Source organism: Vombatus ursinus, unplaced genomic scaffold (genome assembly GCF_900497805.2).
Source record: "Vombatus ursinus unplaced genomic scaffold, bare-nosed wombat genome assembly UNPS02014818.1, whole genome shotgun sequence".
Lineage (NCBI taxonomy): Eukaryota > Metazoa > Chordata > Mammalia > Diprotodontia > Vombatidae > Vombatus > Vombatus ursinus.
The window spans coordinates 42,520,924-42,544,847 of record NW_020954596.1 but is presented as its reverse complement, the minus strand read 5'-3'; the positions used below and the strand labels follow the sequence as shown (position 1 = coordinate 42,544,847).

General features: G+C 34.2%; 1 pseudogene; it reads right to left on the bottom strand.

Moving 5' to 3' along the window:
* Window positions 1–23,681, bottom strand: part of LOC114023797 — a 71,072-nt pseudogene extending 47,391 nt beyond the window's left edge.
* Between the last annotated feature and the right edge of the window lie 243 nt (window positions 23,682–23,924).

Below are 23,924 nucleotides of genomic sequence, written 5' to 3'. Positions count from 1 at the left end.
ATGGAAAGATAGGCTAAAAATGACTGGAAACTAAATAATCTAATCCTAAAAAATGATTGGGTCAAACAACAAATCATAGAAAAAAATCAATAACTTCATTAAATGAATGAAAATAATGAGACAACATACCAAAACTTATGGGATGCAGTGAAAGCAGAGGAAGTTTTATATCTTTAAATGATTACATAAATAAAAAAGACATGATTAAATGATTAAATAAAAAAGAAAAATAGAAGATCAATGAATTAGGCATACAACTAAAAAAAAACTAGAGAAAGAACAAATTAAAAACCCTCAATTAAACACCAAATTAGAAATATGAAAACCAAAGGGAAAATTAATAAAATTGAAATTAAGAAAACTATTGAACTAATAAATAAAACTAAGAGCTGGTTTTATGAGAAAACCAATAAAATAGATAAACCTTTGTTTAAATTAATTTAAAAAAAGAATAAAAACAAATTACTAATATCAAGAATGAAAAGGATGAATCTACCACCAAGGAAGAGAAAATTAAAGCAATAATTAGGAACTATTTTGCCCAACTGTATGCCAATAAATTTGACAATCTTAGTGAAATGGGTACATATTTAAAAAAATATAAATTGCCCAGATTAACAGAAGAGAAAGCAAGATACTTAAATAACCCCATCTCAGAAAAAAGAAATTGAACAAGCCATTGATGAATTCCCTAGGAAAAAATCTCCAGGGCCAGATGGATTTACATGTGAATTCTATCAAACATTTAGAGAACAATTAATTCCAACACTACATCAACTATTTGGGAAAATAGGTGAAGAAGGAGTCTTACCAAATTCTTTTTATGATACAAATATGGTGCTGATACCTAAACCAGGAAGAGTCAAAATAGAGAAAGAAAATTATAGACCAATTTCTCTCATGAATATAGATGAAAAAATTTTAAACAAAATATTAGCAAATAGATTACAGCAACTTATCACAAGAATAATACACTATGATCAGGTAGGATTTATACCAGGAATGCAGGGCTGGTTCAATATTAGGAAATCTATCAGCATAATTGATCATATCAACACCAAAACTAACAAAAACCACATGATCATCTCAATAGATGGAGAAAAAGTTTTTGACAAAATACTACACCTATTCCTATTAAAAACAATAAAGAGCATAGGGATAAGTGGAGCCTTCCTTAAAATAATAAATAGCATCTATCTAAAACCTTCAGCAAGCATCATATGTAATAGGGACAAGCTAGAAGCATTTCCAATAAGAATTGGGGGGGGTGAAACAAGGATGTCCATTATCACCACTGTTGTTCAATATCGGACTGGAAATGTTAACTTTAGAAATAAGAGAAAAAAAGAAATTGAACATATTAGAATAGGCAAAGAAGATACAAAGCTATCACTCTTTGCAGATGACATGATGATAGACATAGATAATCCTAAAGAATTAATTAAAACACTACTTGAAATAATGAACAACTTTAGCAAATTTGCAGGCTATAACATAAACTCACATAAATCATCCACATTTGTATATATTACCAAAAAAGCCCAACAGCAAGAGATAGAGAAATTTCATTTAAATTTACTGTAGACATTATAAAATATTTAGGAGTCCACCTACTGAAACAAACCCAGGAACTATAGGAACACAATTACAAAACACTTTTCGCACAAATAAAGTCAGATCTAAATAATTGGAAAAACATCAGTTGCTCATGGGTAGGCTGAGCTAATATAATAAAAATGACAATTCTACCTAAGCTAATTTACTTATTCAGTGTCATACCAATCAAACTACCAAAAAACTATTTTGTAGAGTTAGAAAAAATAATAACAAGATTCATTTGGAAGAACAAAAGGTCCAGAATATCACGGGAACTAATGAAAAGAAATGCAGGGAAAAGTGGCCTAGTCATTCCAGATCTTAAATTGTATTATAAAGCAGCAATCATCAAAACTGCTTGGTACTGACTAAGAAATAAAATGGTGGATCAGTGGAATAGATTAAGTATAGTCAGTGACTATAGCAATCTATTATTTGATAAACCCAAAGACCCCAGCTTCTGGGATAAGAACCCACTCTTTGACAAAAACTAATGTGAAAAGTGGAAAAGAGTATGGCAGAAACTAAGCACTGATCAAAATCTCACACCTTAACCAAAATATAGTCAAAATGGGTTCATGATTTAGATATAAAGGCTGATTCTGTAAGCAAACTGGGAGAGCAAGGAATAGTTTACGTATCAGATTTATGGAGAACAGAAGAATTCATGACCAAACAAGAGATAGAGAACATTACGAAATGCAAAATGGATAACTTTGATTACATTAACTTGAAAAGTTTTGCACAAACAAAGCCAATGCAACCAAGATTAGAAGGGAAGTAGAAAATTGGGAAAGAATTTTTACAACCAGTCTCTCTGATAAGGGCCTCATTTCTAAAATGTATAGCAAATGAAGTCAAATTTATAAGAATACAATTCATTCCCCAATTTATAAATGGTCAAAGGACATGAACAGACAGTTCTCAGATGAAGAAATTAAAGCCATCTGTAGTCATATGAAAAAAATGCTCTAAAGCACTATTGATTAGAGAAATGCAAATCAAAACAACTCTGAGGTACCACATCACACCTATAAGACTGGCCAACATGACAAAACAAGAAAGTGATAAATGTTGGAGAAGATGTGGGAAAATTGGGACACTAATGCATTGTTGGTGGAGTTGTGAAATGATCCACCCATTTTGGAAAGCAATTTAGAACTATGCCCAAAGGGCTATAAAAATGTGCATATACTTTGACCCAGCAATAGCATTTCTAGGGCTATATCCCAAACAGATCTCACAAATGGGGAAGGAATCCACATGTACAAAAATATTTATAACAACTCTTTTTGTGTTGGCAAAGAATTGGAAATTGAGGGGATGCCCATCAATTGGGGAATGGCTGAACAACTTATGGTATATAAATGCAATGGAATACTATTGGGCTGCAAGAAGTGATGAACAGGCTGACTTCAGACAAACCTGGAAAGACTTGTATGGTCTGATGCTGAGTGAAGTGAGTAGAACCAAGAGAACATTGTACACAATAACAGCCACGTTGTGTGATGACTAATATTGATAAACTTAGCCCTTCCCAGCAACACAGGGATATAAGACATCTCCAAAAGCCTCATGATGGAAAATGCTATCCACATCCAAAGAAAGAACTATGGAGTTTGATTTCAGATTGAAGCATACTATTTGCACCTTTTTTTTCTTCTGTTGAGTTTTGTTTCCTCTTTCCGGTGGTTTCTCCTATTGGTTCTAATTCTTCCTTACAACATCACTAATAGGAAAATATGTTTAATAGGAGTGTATATGTATAGCCTATATCACATTGTCCACTGTCTTGTGGGGGGAGGAAGGGGGAGAAAAATTTTAAACTCAAAAGCATATGAAAGTGATTATTGATAAATCAAAATAAATCAATAAAAAAACAAAAAAATTGGGGAATGGCTCTTATTTTTGTATATTTGTTTCAGTTCTCTATATATTAGAAAAATTAGGCCTTATCAGAGAAACTGGCTTCATTTTTTTCTGTTACTATTACTAACTGTATTTCCCTCCATCTTGTCCCCCCACCCCATTTATTCTATTCTGTCTCTCCTTTCACTCTGTCCCTTCTCAAAAGTGTTTTGCTTTTGACTACCTCCTTCCCCAATCTGCCCTCTGTTCTATTACCCCCCCCTTATCTCCCCTCCTACTGTCCTGTAGGGTAAGATAGATTTCTATAACGAATTGAGTGTATATGTTATTCCCTCTTTGAGCCAATTCTGATGAGAGCAAGGTTCATTCACTCCCCCTTAGCTTCCCCCCACATCCCCTCCACTTTAAAAGCTTTTTCTTGCCTCTTTTATGTGATATAACATACCATTCTATCTCTCCCTTTCTCATTCACCCACTTCATTCCTCTCTCATCCTCACCTTTTATTTTTAAATCATCTCCTTATATTCAACTCTTCCCTATGCCCTTTGTCTAAATATGCTCTGTCTAACTACCCTGATAATGAGAAAGGTCTTTTGAGTTACAAGTATCATCTTGTCATGTAGGAATATAAACCACTGAATCTTATCAAGTCCCTTATGATTTCCCTTTCTGGTTTACCTTTTTATGCTTCTCTTAAGTCTTGTATTTAAAAGCCAAATTTTCTATTCAGCTCTTGTCTTTTCATCAAGAGTGCTTGAAAATTCTCTATATCATTGAATGTCTGTTTCCCCCCTGAATAATTACACTCAATTTTGGTGGGTGGGTGATTCTTGGTTGTAATCCTAGCTCCTTTGCCCTCAAGAACTATTCTAAGTTCTCTGATACTTTAATTTAGAAAGTGCTAAATCTTGTGTTATCCTGACTATGGCTCCACAATAACTGAATTGTTTCTTTCTGGGAGTTTGCAATCTTTTCTCCTTGACCTCAGACCTTTGTAATTTGGCTATGCTATTCCTTGCTGGTTTCATTTGTGTATGTCTTTCAGGAGGTGATATGTGAATTCTTTTGATTTCTATTTTGCCCTCTGTTTCTAGAATACCAGAGTAGTTTTCTTTGATAATTTCTTAAAACATAATGTCTAGGCTTTTTTTTTAATAGTGGCTTTCAGTTAATCCAATAATTTTTAAATGATCTCTCCTGGATCTATTTTCCAGGTCAGTTGTTTTTCCAATGAGATATTTCACTTCATCTTCTAGTTTTTCATTATTTTGGTTTTGTGTTACAATCTTTTGATTTCTCATAAAGTCACTAGCTTCCATTTGTTCTATTCTAATTTTTAAGGAATTATTTTCTTCAGTGAGTTTTTGTATCTCATTTCAATTTGGCCAATTTCTGCTTTTTTAAGGCATTTTTGTCCTCATTGACTTTTTGGACCTCTTTTACTATTTGGCCTCATCTGTTTTTTAAAGTATTATTTTCTTCAGTATGGTGTGGGTATATGTGTGTCTCTTTTATCAAGTTGTTGACTCATTTTTCATGATTTTCTTGTATCACTCTCATTTCTCTTCCCAACTTTCCTTTACCTCTCTTGATTTTCAAATACCTTTTGAGCTCTTTCATGGCCTGAGACCAATTCATAATTTTGGTGGTTTTAGATGTAGGAGCTTTGACTTTGCTGTCCTCTTCTAAGTTCATGTTTTGATTTTCCTTATCACTATAGTAACTTTCTATAGTCAGTTTTTTTTCTCCTGTTGTTTGCTCATTTTCCCAGTCTATTGCTTGTCTTTTAAGTCTTTGTTAAAGGAGTGCTCTGCTTCCAGGGTGGAGAGTGCACTGCCCCAAGTTTCAAGGATTTTGTGCAGCTGTTTTCAGAGATACCTCTAGGGCCCTGAAAGTTTTCAGTTCTTCCCAGCTGCTATGATCTAAAGTGAGGTGTTTACTACTCTCCTGGTCTGTGCTCTGGTCTGTGAATGACCACAAGCACTCTTTTCTACTCTGGAGCTCTGAGAAGGGTACTTTGCTCCACTGTGGCCACAAGCACTACTATGCTATTGTTCTTTCTCACTCTGGGATTGCCACTCAGGACTTCTACCAAGATTTGAGAGTGGACAAAACAACAGAGTCGTGTCTTATTGCTAGGGGAAAAAAACCTGTAATCTTTGTCTGACCAGTTGTTAAACCCTTTTACCATCTGTGGGCTGAGAGCTCTGGAGTCAGTCATTGCCACTGCTGCTCTGATTCAGTTACTTCTGGTTTTCTGTGGCCATGGCTGTGCTGGTGCAGCTCGTGCTGGACTGTGCTCCACTCTCACCCTGGTACAACAAACCTTTCCTGATGACTTTCCAAGTTGTCTTGCTCTTAAAATTTGTTTCACTCCATCTTTTTGTGGTTTCTGATTCTCTCAAATTTGTTTAGTTATTTTAAAAGCTATTTGGAGGAGTTTGGGGGAGAGCTCAGGTGAGTCTTTGCCTTTATGCCACCATCTTGATTCCACATCCCCCCATCCATTGGTGGATTCTTTCAATGGCTATTTTGTCTTCTGTTTCCAAGACATCAGGGCAGTTTACCTTAATATTTTTCTTGAAAGATGTTGTCCCAGTCTTCCTTTTGATTATGGCTTTCAGGTAGTCCAATGTTTCTGATATTGTCTCTCCCGGATCTATTTTCCATGTCAGTTCTTTTTGCCATGAAGTATTTTGCATTTTATTCCATTTTTTCATTCTTTTGAGTTTGTTTGATTGATTCATGATGTCTTATAGAATCATCAGCTTCCACTTCCCCAATCCTCACTTTTAAGATGTTGTTTTCCTTAATTAGCTTTTGAATTTTCTTTTTTTTTCTATTTGGCCAATTGTACTCTTTAAGGAGTTGTTTTCTTTAGTGGATTTTTGTATCTCCTTTTCGATTTGGCAAATTACACTGTTTACGCAGTTTCCCAAGCAGTCGGATCTTTTTTTATAATTCTGTTGCATCACTCGCATTTCTTTTCCCAACTGTTCTTCTACTTCTTTTATATGATTTTAAGCTCCTTTTTGAGTTCTTCCATAAATTCTTTCTAGTCTTGAGACCATTTCCCATTTTTGTTTGGGTTTTTGCCCATTTGATGTTTTGACTTTGTTTTATTCTTCTGAGTTTGTGTCTTGGTCTTCCCTGTCATTATCATGACTCTCTATGGTCAAATTGTCTTGTTTTGTTTTTTTCTCATCATTTATTTGGCCATTTGCCTTTCTTTTAAATTTGATCTCTGCTTTCAGGGTGGAAAGGGCTCTGTCTCAGGCTTCTTGTGCCAGTGGCTGCAGACCCTGCTGTTTACCAGATGTTGCCATGAGAATCGTGGGGGACCCTCATGTTTGATGCAGTGTTATAAGGTTATAGTGGGGAGGGACAGGCACTAATAAAGGCCATAGGTGTATGACAGCTTATCTGGAATTGAGCTAGGGTCCTACTGGTAGTATGCATTCTGTACTGAAGCTTAATGGGGTTTTTCTGCATTTCCCTGGGGCTAAATTGAAGCCCATTGAGGTCTGTCCGTAGGAGGGTGCTTGTTTGCTCTGGGCTGTGCTGAAGTACATGGAGATCTAGCCCCTGAGGGTTGCCTGTTTGCCTGACTACACTGAAGCATGTGGTAGTTCTCAGAGCTGGAGTCTGCTGGTTCCCCTGGCTATGCTGAGGCTCCTAGGGGAGTCTTGGTGTTGGCATTTGCCTGATCCTCCACACTGGAGCTTAGGATCTCCTGCTGATTTTCCTGAGGTGGGATTTCCTGCTGGCTTGGTGGGACAATTCCTGCCCTGTAATGCACGATGTTTTTGCCCAATTGAGATAGACATTTTTTGTCAATCCTCAAAGTCTCCTGGGCTAAAACACCCCTACAATGCATCATTCTCTTTCCACTGCCTGTGCTATTGCAGGACTTGTTCTGGGGTACTATTTAATGGTTGTTTGGAGGTGAATATGGGAAAGCTGAAGTGATTTACTGCTTACTCCATAATCTTGGCTCCCAGAAGTCCAGAACTCATTCATTTTAAAAACAGTAATGCCACATAAAAACCCTCCAAATATTCTCACAGAAACTATTGTCTGGCTAGGTAGACTTCCCCCTCCAGCCTTAGTTGTGAAAGTGATTCTTTGAGGCTATTTTTATAATTGGCTAATAATAACAATAATAATTATATAGCACATCAAAATTTGAAAATTAATTTACATATAATATTTAATCCTCACAATAACTTAGGGAAGCCATTACTATTATCATTTCAATCACACAGATGAATAAACTGAGGATGAAAGAAGTTAAAAGAATTGCCTGGGATGGAATACCTAAGTGTCTAAGGCTTTGCATCTTCCTGACTCAAGTTCAGTGCTCTATGCACTGAGTTATATAGTTGCCTAGTTACTAGGTACTTACTAAATAACCTGTTAATTGATTGATTTCATATTTGCCTGTTAAATGCTATTGTATAATATTTGACCCAATATATTGATATGCCTCTCCTGACCCCTAGCAACTATGTGTCACCTTCAAATTTGATAAGTAGGGCACTTACATTTTTTATCCAACTTAGGGATAAAAAATGTTTAAGGAAATAAGATTTAGGACAAATCCCTGGATATTCTACTAGACACCATCTTTCTAGTTAACACTGATCTTTTGTTTCCTATTCTTCCTGATATTGCATCATTTCAATTCAATTTAACTTAACATACATTAATTAATGTCCCATTTTATTCAAGTCAATACGCTAGCTGCTAGAGTTACAAAGATAAAAACAAAATCATCCCTGCCCTAAGCTTCTTACATTCTGTTGGGAGGAAGGGGAATACATTTTCAAAAATAAGTATAGCAAACTAAAATTGAGTATGGAAGGAAAACTAACAATTGGAAGGGTCATGAATTTTTTGCCCTGAACATCAGCTGAGCCTTGAAGGAAGACAGGTTTTGGAAAGAGATATGGAACAATATGGAAAGACAGAATTTTAGATGAGGGAATCCATAAATGCATGGAAACAAGAAATGGAGTATCAATTTTAGGGTCTAATTTGTAGTTCAATTTGGTCAAGATATAACATTTGTGAAAGAGAGTAGAAAAAACATAGGACTAGAAAGGTGAATGGAATCTAGACTGAGAATGATTACTAAATGTTAGGTTATTTTATCTTATCCAGTGTAAAAGTACTGAAAACTTTATGAGTATTAAATTTCATAGTCAGTCATATCTTAAGAAGGTTATTTTATAACATTGGGTAGGATGGAGTGAAGAATGAACAGCTTAAAAATAGAGATTTCAATTAAGAAGTTATACATGCATACATACATATAATTATTTATATATACATATATATATTCTATAAAAAAAAGAAAGGTGATGAGGACTTAATATAAAAAGGACAGAGATTATCTGGCTTTAAAAAATTGTATCCTCAACATTAATCATCATATCTGGCACATATTAAATGCTTAATCAATGATTTTTCATAAATTTGTTCATTCCTTCAAATCCAAATTCTTCTACCCTCAGGAAAGTATTGCCTTTAGCTTCATAGGTGGCATATTAGCTCAGGAATGAATTAGATAAAATACTGTTAATTTGAGCTCATTCTGTGTCATCTTCTTACCTACTCAGTGCATTTTGAGTTTCAGCTCCTGGTTAACCAGTTCTGTACTTTCCAGAACAAAGACAATTTTCTGTGTTAAAGGAGAGGGAGAGAGAGAGAGAGGGAGAGAAAGGGGGAATGAGTAAATGGTAGAAATTGAATAATTCTTCTCTCGGTCTTATGAATTCTTAACATTTTTTGGTGGGGGGGAGGTACAAACCCCTAATTTTCATCACTGTGGAGAAGCCTTGGTGTGGAAACTAATGTTACAAATGCATGTTAACAACCTGGTTACATCTTATAAGAAAGTTGCCTGAATTTTTAAGTAACTTTCTCAGGGTCAGTAAGTATGAGGGATCAGATCTGGAACCAGTTTTTCTAGATGCCAATGTATGCTTTATCTACTTTACCAAAATGCCTCTCTATCAATAGTGGTTACACCATATTTAAAACTCTTCATCCTAATAGAGCTTAATATGACCTTTTTGTTTTCTCTAGTATTCATTGCTCATCTCAGTTCACAGTTTACTTCAGCAATCCAGTCATTATCCTTATAGGATGGTTCAACTTTTTTTTTATTTTTAGAGTATTGTTACTAATTCAACTGACTTCCTGCTTAATAGTCACCTACTCAGGTCTTTAGCTTTGCTTTTCTGCATGATTCTCTGCCTTTCATAAAACATTATGCACTACCTCATACTCATGTCATTTTTTGAGTCAAGACAAGCATGTACCACTGTATTCCCCCCTCCCCAGGTTCTGCCTAGTTGAGTACCTCTAGAGATATCTTGCAAGGTCATCTCATGAGGAATAAATCAGGTAATCAATCTGGGGACACATATATTGGCATCCATGCCCAGCCATGATGTGATGTGTGAAGCTTATTTTGGGATGATGGATGGCATGATATGATTGCTTCTCTTTCTTAGAGAAAGCTCGCATTTTGTTAATTGCTAATAGCAAAATTTGTTGGTTTACGTGCTCACCAGGCTCCCTTAAACAAAAGGATAATGAAACTTAGTTCTCCTCATTAAGCTGGTGAACATTGAACATACCAGACACAGGCCAACCTGAAGGTATTTTGCTCTGTCTTTTGGATACTGACCAGACAGCACTGCAACAAGTGATCCACAGGAGCCTTCATGGACACTTATTGCCCCAGTGATGCTGTAAAAAGTGTAGATGAAAAATTTTCTGGCCAGTTCAGAAATTACTGGGACAATATAATTCATATTGCTATGCATATTTGATGGTAGTGGCACTCAGCAAACCTTGGAGTGTGAAATACTGACTTTTTTGACCAGGGTTACTACTTTTGGGCCAGTAAGGATAGAATTCATGGCTGCTTTTTCTACCAGATCATGTATAGTACAAATATACCTAGCCTTGCAACTTTACATCTTTTTCAAGTCATCATTTGTAACATCTTGAAATTCAAACCTGTCAGTGATCAACTGCTACACAAGACTGACACCATATTCATCCTCAGTTACATATCCAAGCATTTACCTCCTTTCTCTGTGTCTCTCTTCACACAGACATACAGACACACACACACACACACACACACACACACACATGCACACCCTGACCTCCTTGATGTTTTTTGTAGTCTTTCCCTCTCCATACTGACAGCATTTTCACTGATTGTCCCTGAAATACTCTTACCTCCACTTACTGGATTTTCTGATTCCCTTCAAATCCCAGCTAAAGTTATACCTTCTGCAAGAAATTTCTAGGCCTCCACAATCTTTTTTACTTCTCTCTCCGATTATCCACAATTTTCCAGTACATATTTTGTTTGTTCATATTTGCTTGCATTTTTCTCTTATCCATTATATTGGTAGGTCCTTAAGAATATGCATTGGGTTTATTTTTATTTATTTTTTTAATTTTTATTTTGTTTTGGTTTATTTTTCCCAGGGATATGTGGAAAAATTGACTTTCTTTGCACTCCCAAATCTTGCCATAAATCATGGTAAATAGCAAGTACTTGACAAATATTTTGCTGACTGGCCTATCAATACAGATTGGCAACTCCTTCTCAAGTTAAAATCTTAAACAGTCATTGCAGACATTGAGAGGAAAAGTCACTTTCCCAGGGTTGTGCAGCTAGTATGTATAGGCATAGGACTCAAACTCTGCTACTCTATTCCACTGTCCCAGACTCAGTACTATCCCTCAGGGTTTATTTGATACATACATAACTGATGGAATGATGTGGACCCCATTATGAGAGGAAGTCCTTGAGCAAAATGACTAAATTTTTGCCTTGCTCTGTGTCCTTAGAACTTAGCAGAGTACCTGGTATATAGTAATCACTTAATTAATGCTTTTTTTATTATTGACTCACTTAGGCATTTTATAGTACTTTTTAACTTGAATTCAAGAACTGATCAACTGGTCCATCTATCTGTTATACATCTTTTAAATATTTAACTTGGTTGAATAATTCCCTGCTGTCTTTAAACAATTCATTTTATGCCTTAGAATTGTTTGTATCATTAGGACATCATTTTGATAACCTCTCATCTTTCTGGGATTTCTTATGCCCTAGAATTTTCAGTGAATGAATCATATCTGTCATTTACCTGAACTGTGAAAAATCTCCCCAAATCTAGGTTTTATGTCAGAGTCTGGATGACTTTCTGCTTAGTATCTATCATGAGTTCTAAGATGAACAGTAACTTCCTGATATAGCACCTATCATTTGTGCCTCAATCATTTTCATAGTACAAGGGGATATTAGAATACAAACAATATTTTTATTCAGCACAACAAAAATGTGGCCTCAGATTGACACAGTATTATTCTGTCTTCTCCATGTTCCCTTTGTGTTTCACCATTTTTTTTTCAAATCTAGATTCACATAACTACTAGCAGTTTGACTTTGGGCAAGTTACTTAACCTATGCTTATCTCAGTTTCATCATCTTATAATAATAACACCTGCATCCCTTGGTTGTTGTGAGGCTCAAATGAGATAATAATTGTAAACCATTTAGAACAGTGATTGGAATATAATAAGCATTATATAAATGTTACTTATTAACAGCTAATTCTGTTTATTAGTCTTTTTCTTTAGGTATCCCTGTTTCTTTTCACTGGCAAAGCCTTTCCCAAAATAGTTCATAAGTGTTCACCATTCCCATAGAAAGCTCCCGCAATGATATAACTGAAGTTCTATCACTTTTCTCTTCTGCAAGATTGGGTTTAGAAACTCTCCTTATGTTGTGACAGTGAAAACATACCCAAGTTTGAGCCAAGGTGAGCATCTTTGCTGCAATACACCTCTGCTTTTAATTTTGCTATATTCTCAGTATCCTTCTAGAGGAAAGGGAAGAGGGTCAGTGGCAAAGGGCTCTCAGGGCTAACTTTCATACCCCAGGGTAATTGATTGGCTTTTATACCAAGGTCTACTACAAAGCCAAGGTCATATACTCTCATCATTGAAATCTGCCTTCTAGGAGTCCCCAAGGGATATGCCCACAATGTCTATAGAATTATATCATCATAATTCCAATCCAAGGATCACCAAACCAGTAGTACATCAATCTGATCAGGGAATACTTCTACCCACCACACATATGCAGCACTTTGACAGAGTTTATGACAATGCTACTGTGATTAATAATACTTACTATATTCATCTCTGGGCAATAATAAGAATTTTTTCCATATAAAAGAAGGGTCAATAACATTAAGAAAAGAGGTGGCAACATAGAATTCATTCTTGAATTTAAAATGTAAAAGAGTGTCAACTTATGTTATACTTTATAAACAGATGATTTACACTGGTCTAGGCAGGAACAAGTGTATTGGGGAAATAAAAGTGAATTTGTGGTATAGTCGTGCTCTACTAATTTGTAATTATCAAGAAGAAAGGCACTGTGAAAAAGTGAAGATATTGAATAATAGAATATTTTAAAAAATACATTTATTACTTCTAAGAACATATGCATTAACCAGACTTATCAATGCCTACCTAAAAGTAATCATTAAAAGATCTGAGAATGATTTGTTGTTACATGATAAATGGACCAATCTAACCCACTACTCTTCTCTTTGTTATATTATTCTGATATTATATATATATTATATATACAATTGGTACATTTTGAAAGTATTTTGAAAATCATCTTCTTCTCCCCCAGCCCTCACTTTTAGTGCTTAGCATAGTGCCTGACACACTCTAATCACTTAATAAATGTTTGTTGATTGATTGATTTAATTTTACTTTGTAAATCTTTTCTTCTTATAGAAAATTAATTATTTTCAAATTGTCACAAGTTTTAAATCAGGGTGGGGAACCTTCTTCCTTGAAGCCACATGTGGCTCTCTAGGTCCTCAAGTGTGGCCCTTTGACTGAATCCAAAGTTCATAGAACAAATTTCAGTAAAAGGGCTGTGCTTGAGGACCTATGGGGCCATACATGGCCTGGAGGATAAAAGTTCCCTACCCCTGTTTTAAATAAATGAATTTTAAAGAAAAAGAGAATTTATTTATCATCTTTCAACCCCCTGCATTTAGGCTGCTTTCTTTCTATCTGACCCATCTTTAAAATGCAACTGAAGTTGATTTCTTCTTAACTTATATTCAATAGGCATGTAGGAGAGTTGTTCACCACCCTCCTTAGAATATACTTGAATGTGGGCTATTCTCAACTCTTGTGATTTGTAGAAAATGAAAAAAATCTCAGAAGAGCTAGAATACTATGTCTCAGATGCCTTTTGGTTAAGTAAAAATGTAAAACAAAAGTTGCCAACTGAAAGAGAACTTTCAGATGAAGGGGAAACACATAACACATAATAGATAGTGTATTAGCAACAGGAAATGTGATCACAACTTCCATTTCACAATGGTTATTATGTGAATAATTTCTTATCTGTTTAATCTTCTATACTTACATGAACAAAAGGAAAGCAGTAATTAAAAAAAAACAATTTTAATATGGCCCTACTTGATGGATTTGTTGGTACAGTTTCTGTTTTCCAAGGTAAAGAACTGCATTACATGGGAAGAGATTCACACTATTTTCTACATTCTATCCTTCAACATTTTCTCCCTTCCTTTTCTGAATATGCTTTTGAATCATCCGTTATTTTTGCTGTATTCCATGCCACATGATTTTGAACTAATCAGCATTCTTGATCTTTATTACTTAGCCTACTTTGTACTTCCTCTCCCTATCTATGTCAATTCCATAAATTCAGGAAACATTTATTATGTGTCTACTTGGACAAGTCAATGTGCTGGGGACACAGAGGCAGAATAACAAAATAAAATAAATGCCATTAGTCCCTCCGCTCAAGAAATTTATATTTTTTGGATGTCTATAACTTTATATGTTAATTATCTATCAATTATCTATCTGATATATGTATATGTTTATGTAAAACAGCATCTGTAAATGTATGAAGGTGAAACTTACATGAAAGGTACAGAAACAAGTATCGAGTCAGTCTGGTAAGCACATAGGTTGAGTGAAAGGGAATAACATGAAATAAGACTAGAATGGTAGGTGGGAATGAGCTTATAGAGGGCTGTAAATGTGAAGCTGGGGTTTTTGTATTTTATCCTGTCTCTTTTTGGCGACAGAGGGAGTCTAGTCTAGCTTTGTCTAATGAAAGCCAGCCCCAGGGTTACCACAGAACCAATATATTATGTAGGACTATCAGTGTCCGCCACATGATAGCTTCCTCTTGAGGAAGATATATGACAAAATCACACAAAATCCAGGCTCGCACTTCTGCTGAGCTTGAAAAACTAAATAAAGCAGTTCTATAAAATGTTGCATGGTCATAAACACTTACTGTTTGACAAGAGTTTTCATGGTTTTTATAGCTTTTCATTTGGGAAAAAGGCATTAGGGAATCTTAATTTTATTTCATGATTAGTGAACCTCAAATTAAAAAAAAAAACTTCAGCTTTCACATTGTGTGGAGAATTACAACTATGAAGTTAAGAGGCATATTTCTTTTCTAGTGGAGTGTCCTATAAAACTTGACAAGCCTTGAAAGGTCAAATATTTATAACAACATTTCCTAGAATTTTGTTTAATCAAATTGTTTATGTTCTGATCAATGCTCACTTATTGGCTCCTTTCAGAAGCATATCAACAAGAAAAAATTACCTTTTCATTATTTCCTGAGGTGTCTTTCAGCGGTTTGCATGTTTAAACATGCTCCCCTGGGTCTCTCTTATCGAGTTTTGTGAGAGAACACTGGAAACCTATGGAAAAAAAAAACAGTTCAAAAACAAATAAAATACAGCTTATTTTAAATAAAATTGGAATAATGAAATCCTTCTCCTTTTTTTTGAAATGCAGTTTTATATATGTGTGTGTGTGTGTGTGTGTGTGTGTGTGTGTGTGTGTGTGTGTGTGTGTGTAGAGTAACCCTACTAGGCAGATTTTACTTGGGGTAAGCTTGGGACAGCATGAGGCAATAAAAAAAAAAGAAGATTCATCATGGGGTTAAAAGAAAGATTTTGTACATAATAAGAAAAATGTGTGAAACTAGGTAAAAAAGTTTGGCTACAAATAAGATATGTAAAAAGACATGTCTTGATGCTTCTTTCAGAGGTGGAAATGCCAGGAATAATGGATATTTTGTGTGTATGTTAACAAACATCAAAAATTTTCTAATCAATTGATCAGTTCTTATCAATATTATCTGTTGTTTTTTTCACTCTAATTTGTTTAATTATTTAAATAAGGATGCTTCTGTGAGTAGGATAAAGTTATGGAGGAAATTTAGTTCATTTTAAAATGAAATCTAAATTTAATTTTTATTTTATTTTTAGTTAATTAAAGTTTAGTTTTTAACATTCACTTTTATAAGACAGTGAGTTCTAAATTTTCCTCCTCCTTCAGCACTCCCCTCCCTGAAACAGTATACCATCTGATATAGGCTTTGCATGTACAATCATATTAGCATATTTCCACATTAATCACAATGTGAAAGAAAAATCAGAACAAAAGGGGAAAAAAAAACATGAGAAAGAAAAACAACAACAACAACAACAAAAGAGAAAATAGTATCCTTCAATCTGCATTCAGAGTCTACAGTTCTTTCTCTGGATTGGATAGCATTTTCCATCATGAGCTTTTTTTTTTTTCTTTTAATTGTCTTAGATCATTGCATTGCTGAGATGAGCTAAGTCTATCAAAGACAGCCATCTCACAGTGTTGCTTTTGTGTGTACAATGTTCTTCTAGTTCTGCTTATTTCACTTAGCATCAGTTCATGTAAGTTTTCAAGGTTTTTCTGAAATCTGGGTGTTCATCATTTCTTATGGAACAATAGTGTTCTTTAACATTCATATACTACAACTTGTTCAACCAGTTTCCAATTGAAGGGCATACCCACAATTTCCAATTCTTTGCCAACAAAAAAAGAGCTGCTACAAACATTTTTGTATATGTGGATCCTTTTCCCTTTTTTATGATCTTCTTGGGATATAGACCTAGAAGTGGTATTGCTGGATCAAACGGTATGCACAGTTTTATTCCCCTTTTAGCATAATTTCAAATTACTCTCCAGAATGGTTGGCTCAGTTCACAACTTAACCAACAATGTATTAGTGTTCCAGTTTTCCCACATATCTAATATTAATCATGTTGCTGTTTTCTCATTTTTGCCAATCTGATAGATGTGATGTGATACCGTAGAGTTGTTTTAATTTGTATTTCTTTAATCATCAGTGATTTAGATAATTTTTTCATATGACTGAAGATAACTTTAATTTCTTCATCTGAAAACTGCCTGTTCATATTCTTTGGCTATTAATCAATTGGGGAATAACTTGTATTCTTATCCATTTGACTCAATCAGTTCTCTATATATTTTAGAAATAAGTCCTTTATTAGAGACACTGGCTGTAAAAATTATTTCCCAACATTCTGTTTCCCTTCTAATCTTGGTTGCATTGGCTTTCTGCAAAAGCTTTTTAATTTAATGTAGTCAAAATTGTCCATTTTGCAATTCATCATGTTCTCTGTCTCTTGTTTGATCATAAATTCTTCCCTTCTCCATAGATCAGACAAGTAAACTATTCCCTGCTCTCCTAATTTGCTAATAGTATCACCTTTTATGTCTAAATCATGCCTATTTTGACATTATATTGGTATACGGTGTAAGATGTTGATCTAATACCTAGTTCCTGCCACATTATTTTCCATGTTTCCGAGTAGTTTTTGTCAAATAGTGAATTCTTATCCCCAAAACTGGAGTCTTTAGGTTTATCAAATAGTAGATCATAATAGTGGTTAATCACTGAGTCTCATGTACCTAATTAACTCCAGTGATCCACCACACTATTTCTTAGCCAGAATCAAGTAGTTTTGATAATTGCTGCTTTATAATACAGTTTTAGATATGTTACTGATAGGCCATGTTCCCTTGCATTTCTTTCCATTAATTCTCTTGATATTCTGGAGCTTTTGTTCTTCCAGATCATTTTTTTTTAATTTTTTCTATCTCTATAAAATATTTTTGCTAATTTGATTGGTATGACATGGAATAAGTAAATTAATTTAGGTAGAATTGTCATTTTTATTATATTAGCACAGACTACCCATGAGCAAGTAATATTTTTTTTCCAATTATTTAGATCTCACTTTATTTGTGTGGAAAGTGTTTTGTAATTGTGTTCATGCAGTTCCTGTATTTGTCTTGGCAGGTAGACTCACACATATTTTATATTGTCTATAGTTACCTTAAATGGAATTTCCCTATCTCTTGTTGCTGGGCTTTATTAGTAATATGTAGAAATGCCAGTGATTTCTGTGAGTATATTTTATATCCTGCAACTTTGCTAAAGTTGTTAATTATTTCAGGCATTTTTAATTGATTCTGTAGTATTTTCTAATTATACCATCATAACATCTACAAAGAGTGTTAGCTTTGTTTCTTCATGGCCTATTCTAATTCCTTGAATTTACTTTTCTTCTCTTACTGCTAAAGCTAACATTTCTTGTACAACATTGAATAACAGTGGTGGTAATGGACATCCTCGTTTCACCTCAATCTTCCTGAAATGTTTCCAGGCTATCCACCTTACATATAATGCTTGCTAATTGTTTTAGATAGATGCTATTTATCATTTTAAGGAAAATTCCATTTAGTCCTTTGCTCTCTGATGTTTTTAAAAAGAATAGGTGTTGTATTTCGTCAAAAGCATTTTCTGTATCTATTGAGATAATTATATGATTTCTGTTAATTTAGTTATTGATATGGTTGATTATGCTAATGGTTTTCCTAATATTGAACCAGCACTGCATTCTTGGTATAAATCCCATCTGCTTATGGTGTATTATTCCCATGATAAGTTAATGTAGTCTCTTTGCTAATATTTTATTTAAAATATTTCATCTATATTCATTAGGAAAATTGGTCTATAATTTTCTTTCTCTGTTTTGGTTCCTCCCATTTTAGGTATCAACAATATTTGTATCCTAAAAAGAATTTGGTAGGACTCCATCTTCACCTATTTTACAAATAATTTATGTAGTATTGGAATTAATTGTCCTTTAAATGTTTGGTAGAATTCACTTGTAAATCTATCTGGTCATGGGGATTTTTTTTCTTACAGAGTTCATTGATGACTTGTTCAATTTTTATTTCTCCTGAAATGGCATTATTTAAGTATTTTATTTCCTCTTCTGTTAGTCTGGGTAATTTGAATTTTTTAAAATATTCACCCATTTCACTTAAATTGTCAGATTTATTGGCATACACTTGGGCAAAATAGCTCCTAATTATTGTTTTAATTTCCTCTTCATCAGTGGAAAATTTACCCTTTTCCTTTTTGATACTGGTAATTTTTTTTCTTCTTCCTTTTAATCAAACTAACAAACAACTTATTTATTTTATTTTTTTTTAATAAAACCAGCTTTTAGTTTATTTTATTAGTTCAATAGTTTCCTTAATTTCAATTTTATTAATTTCTCCTTTGCTTTTTAGAATTTCTTATTTGGTATTTAATTAGGAATTTTTCATTTGTTCTTTTTCTAACTTTTTTAGTTGTATGCCCAAATCATCGATCTTCCCTTTCTCTACTGTATTCATGTAAACCTTTAGATATATAAAATTTTCCCTAAGAACTGCTTTGGTTGCATCTCATAAGTTTTGGCATACTGTCTAATTTTTGCTATTTTGTTTGATGAAGTTATTGATTGTTTCTGTGATTTGTTGTTTGAACCACTCATTCTTTAAAATTTGATTGTTTAGTTTCCAACTCATTTTTCATTATCTTTCCATGTACCTTTATTACATATAATTTTTATTGCATTATGTTCTGAAAAAGATGCCTGTAATATTTCTGCCTTTCTGCATTGGATTGTGATGTTTTATGCCCTAGTACATGGTGAATTTTTGTATAGGTGCTATGTACTACCGAGAAAAAAGTATATATTCTATCTTCTTTCAATTTTCTCCAGAGGTATACCATATATACCATTTCTAAAATTCTATTCATCTCCTTAACTTCTTTCTTATTATTTTTGTGGTTAGATTTATCTAGTTTTGAGAGGGGGAGGTTGAGGTCCCCCACTGATATTGTTTTGTTGTCTATTTCTTCCTATATCTTATTTACTCCTCTAAGAATTTGGATGGTATACCACTTGGTACATATATGTTTAATATTAACATTACTTCATTGTCTACTATAACTTTTAGCGGATGAGGTTTCCTTCCTTATCTCTTTTAATTAGATCTATTTTTGCTTTTGCTCTGTCTGAGACCAGGATTGCTACCCTGGCTTTTGTTTGTTTGTTTGTTTCAACTGAAGCATGACATATTCTGACAGCCTTTTACCTTTACTCTGTATGTATCTCTCTGCTTCAAATGTGTTTCTTAGAAACAACATATTGTAGGTTTATGGTTTTTAATCTACTTTGCTATCTACTTCCATTTTATGTGAGAGTTCATCCTATTCACATTCACAGTTATGATTATTGCATTTTTCTCTCCATCCTATTCTTTCCCTCCCCATTAATGATTTTCTCTATCCTTTCTCCCTTTCCCTCCTCACCAGTGTTTTGCTTCTGGACGCTGCCTCCCTCAATCTATCTTCCCTTCTATCAGCCATCTTCCTTTTTCTTTCCCTTCCCCCTACTACTTCTTCCCTCCCTTTTCCCTCCTTTCTATCCACACCTTCTCTTTTCTTTACCTTTTCCCCTCCTACTTCCTATGAAGTACGATAGATTTCTATACCCAACTGAGTGTGTGTGCTATCTCCTGTCTGAGTCACTCAATGACTTTTAAGCAAGAGTATTTGTGTAAGGGTTGAGTATCTTTAAATAAAATGTAGACCTAGACATACATCAATTTATTTTGTTCTAATTGAAACTTTGGATGGAAGGATGACTTATTATCTGGTTTTATTAAGAAGCCCTCATGATTGAACCCAGTTTATGTAAACTCCAAAATTTGGAAATGGGCTCTAAGTTATGATTATAATTCACATTAATATAAGATCTTAAACATTAGAAACTGTTTCCTCACAACCAACCTCATTGTGTCTTAGGCAGTAAAACTATTACTATCCCCATTTTATAAGGGAGAAATTCAGGATTAGAGTTTTATGTTATTTGGCCATAATTATACAGCTAGTAAATAATATATTGGGCACTTGGGTGTCATCATTTTCACTTCAGTGTTCTTTTGATTACATAAAATCATGCCTCAGAGCAAGTAGTCCGAGTACAGAGGGAAGGCCTAGAGTTGACACACTCAGATATAAAAACAAGAATTTTCTAGTAGGGACTGAGAATCACATTATACCTATTAGTGATGCCAAACCAAACCTACTTTTTTCCATTAAAGAAAGTGAAGGATTTATACTTCAACTTACACTCAGAATTCATCAGTTCTTTATCCGGAGGTAGATAGCAATTTTCATCAAGTTTTTCTGAATTTACTCCTTTACATTACATTGATCATAGTAACTAAGTTTTTCATAGCAAATCATCCTTACAATATTGCTATTACTGTGTATAATGACCTCCTGGTTGCACTTATTTCACTTTGCATCAGCTCATATAGTTCCTTCCAGGTTTTTTCTGAAACTACCCCACCCCTCATCATTTTTACAACACAATAACATTCCATCATAATTACACAGCACAACTTGTTCAGCCATACTCCAATTGATGGGCATCTCCTCAATTTCCAATTCTTCACCACCACAAAAAGTTACCACAGATAGTTTTGTACATAAAGGTCCTTTTCTTTTTTTTCTTGGATCTTTTTGGAATACAGACCCAGATGTAGTATTACTGAGTCAAAGAATACACACAATTTTATATCCTTTTTGGTCTAGCTCTAAATTATTCTCCAAAAAGTTTGAACAGCTTCACAACTCCAATAGCAGTTCACTAGAATACCTATTTTCCCAATTTGCCACTTCTGATATTTTTGAGATGGTAGCTCAGAGCTGTTTTAATTTGCATTTCTCTAATCAATAGGGATTTAGAATATTTTTTCATGTGACTGATAGCTTTGATTTCTTCATATGAAAAGTGTCTGTCCATATCATTTAACCATTTATCAATTGGGGAATAGTTATTATTTTTATAAATTTTAATTTTGTAAATTTGACTCAGTTCCCTAAATGGGGCCATTAATGAAGAAATTTGTACAAATGTTTGATATTACTTCATTATCTATGGCACCTTTTAGCAACATGTAGTTTCCCTGATATTTCCTATTATTAAATTTATTTTTTCCTTGTCTATGATTATGATTGTTACCTGCCTTTTTAACTTCAGTTTAAATAGAATAGATTCTGCTTCAGTCACTTATTTTTATTCTTGTTTTTTTTTCTGTTTCAAGTATGCTACTTATAAACAACAAATTATTATATTTTATTTTCTTGTTTAATAATTAATTCATTTATTTTTAGTTTTCAACATTCACTTCCATATTTTGAGTTTTAAATTTTCTCTCCTTCCCTCCCCTCCCTCTCCAGAAGGCATGCAAACTGATATAGGCTCTACTTATACATTGATATTAAGCATATTTTTCCATTAGTCATGATGTAAAAAAAAATAAACAATTAGAACTAATGGGAGGAATCACGAGAATGAAGCAATAAAACAAAACAACAAAGGAAAAGGAAAGCAAATAGTATGCTTCCATCTGCATTCAGACTCCAAAATTCTTTCTCTGAATGTGGATAGTATTTTCCATCATGAGTCTTTTGGAGTTGTCTTAGATCCTTGCATTGCGAGAAGGGTTAACTCTATCAAAGTCAGTCATGGTACAGTGTGGCTGTTACTGTGTACAATGTTCTCCCAATTTTCTTTCTGGTTGCTTACATTCTTTATCTTTGACCTAGGAGCTCTCTAAATAGGCTATAATATTCCTGGGAATTTTAATTTTGGGATCTTTTTCAAGGGAGGTTCTCAGTTTATCCATTGGAACTAAAATATCAGGGAAGTTTTCCTCCATAATTTCTTGATATATGATGTATAGGCTCTTTTTTATGGATTTCAGGTAATTCAATAATTCTTAAATTATCTTACCTCAATCTGTTTTCCAGGTTAGGTGTCAATTTTTTTTCTTATGAGATATTTCACATTTTTTCTATTTTTTTCATTCTTTTGACTTGGTTTTATTGTTTCTTGATGTATTATGGAGTTATTAATTTCCACTTTTCCAATTCTAATTTTTAAGGGTTTTTTTCATGAGCCTTTATACCTCTTTTAATATTTTTCCAATTCTGCTTTTTTAAGGAGTTCTTTAGCAAATTTTTGTGCCTCTTTTACCATTGGGCCAATTCTGTTTTTAATTTTTTTTTGTTTTCTTCAGTATATTTGTGTCTCTTTTATCAAGCTCTTAATTCTCTTTTCATAATTTTCTTGCATCACTCATTTCTCCCATTTTTTTCCTCTATCACTCTTCCCTTTCTTTTACTCTCTCAAGAATTCTTGCTGTGCTTGTGTCCTATTGGCATTTTTCTTTGAAGATTTTTGATGATTATTTTCTTCTGACTTTGTGTCATGAACTTCCATACCACTATGGTAGCTTTTTATGGCTAAGTTATTTATTTATTTACTTTGAATGTTATATTAAAGTTGAGCTCTGCTCATCTGGGGTTGGGTTAGCACTGACTGAATCTTCAGAAATTTTTGTGTTGGTTTTTTTCAGAGGTGGTTCTAAGTATCAAGTTTTCAGTGCTTCCAAAATAGCATGATCTGGGGAGAGATCTACCTTCTGTTCTCTTGGTCTGTACTCTGACCTTTACCTTGGAAGAGCCCTTGTTGCCCCACAGCATTCACTCTCCTCTATGTCCCTTGCTTTCTTATAGCCACAAGTTGTTGTGATCTTCTCTGCCTCGGAACTGTAACCAGGGCCCCAGTTTCTTTGTGATTTACCAAAAGTGCTTCTCCCCGTCCTGTAATTGTGACACAGAACTGTGACCAAGAAGAACAGATGGGAAATTCAGTGGCCAACTAGCAGAAGGATCTGAACCCATTTCTATCAAAGGGTCTCCTGCATTCTTTTTCTGACCAATTGTATGACACTCTTACCATCTCAGGGATGTATGACATCCCTTACCATACCCAAGGCTGCTGCAATCCATTTCACCTCCAAGGCCCACATCTGGTTTTACCACCATGTGCACTCTGGACTGGATCTCACTCTGGTGTCACAGAGCTCTCCTGCTAACCTCCTAAGTAAATTTTGACTGGAAAAATGCTTCACTCTGGTATTTTGTTGACTCTGACACTTCAGAACTTAATTGGAAGTCTTTTTTAAAGGGAGGGGAATGTTCAAAGAGATTAGTAGGATTGCTGCCTCTTTTCTACCATCTTGGCTTTCCAAATATACTTTGGCAACAAAACGAAACAAAGCAAACCAA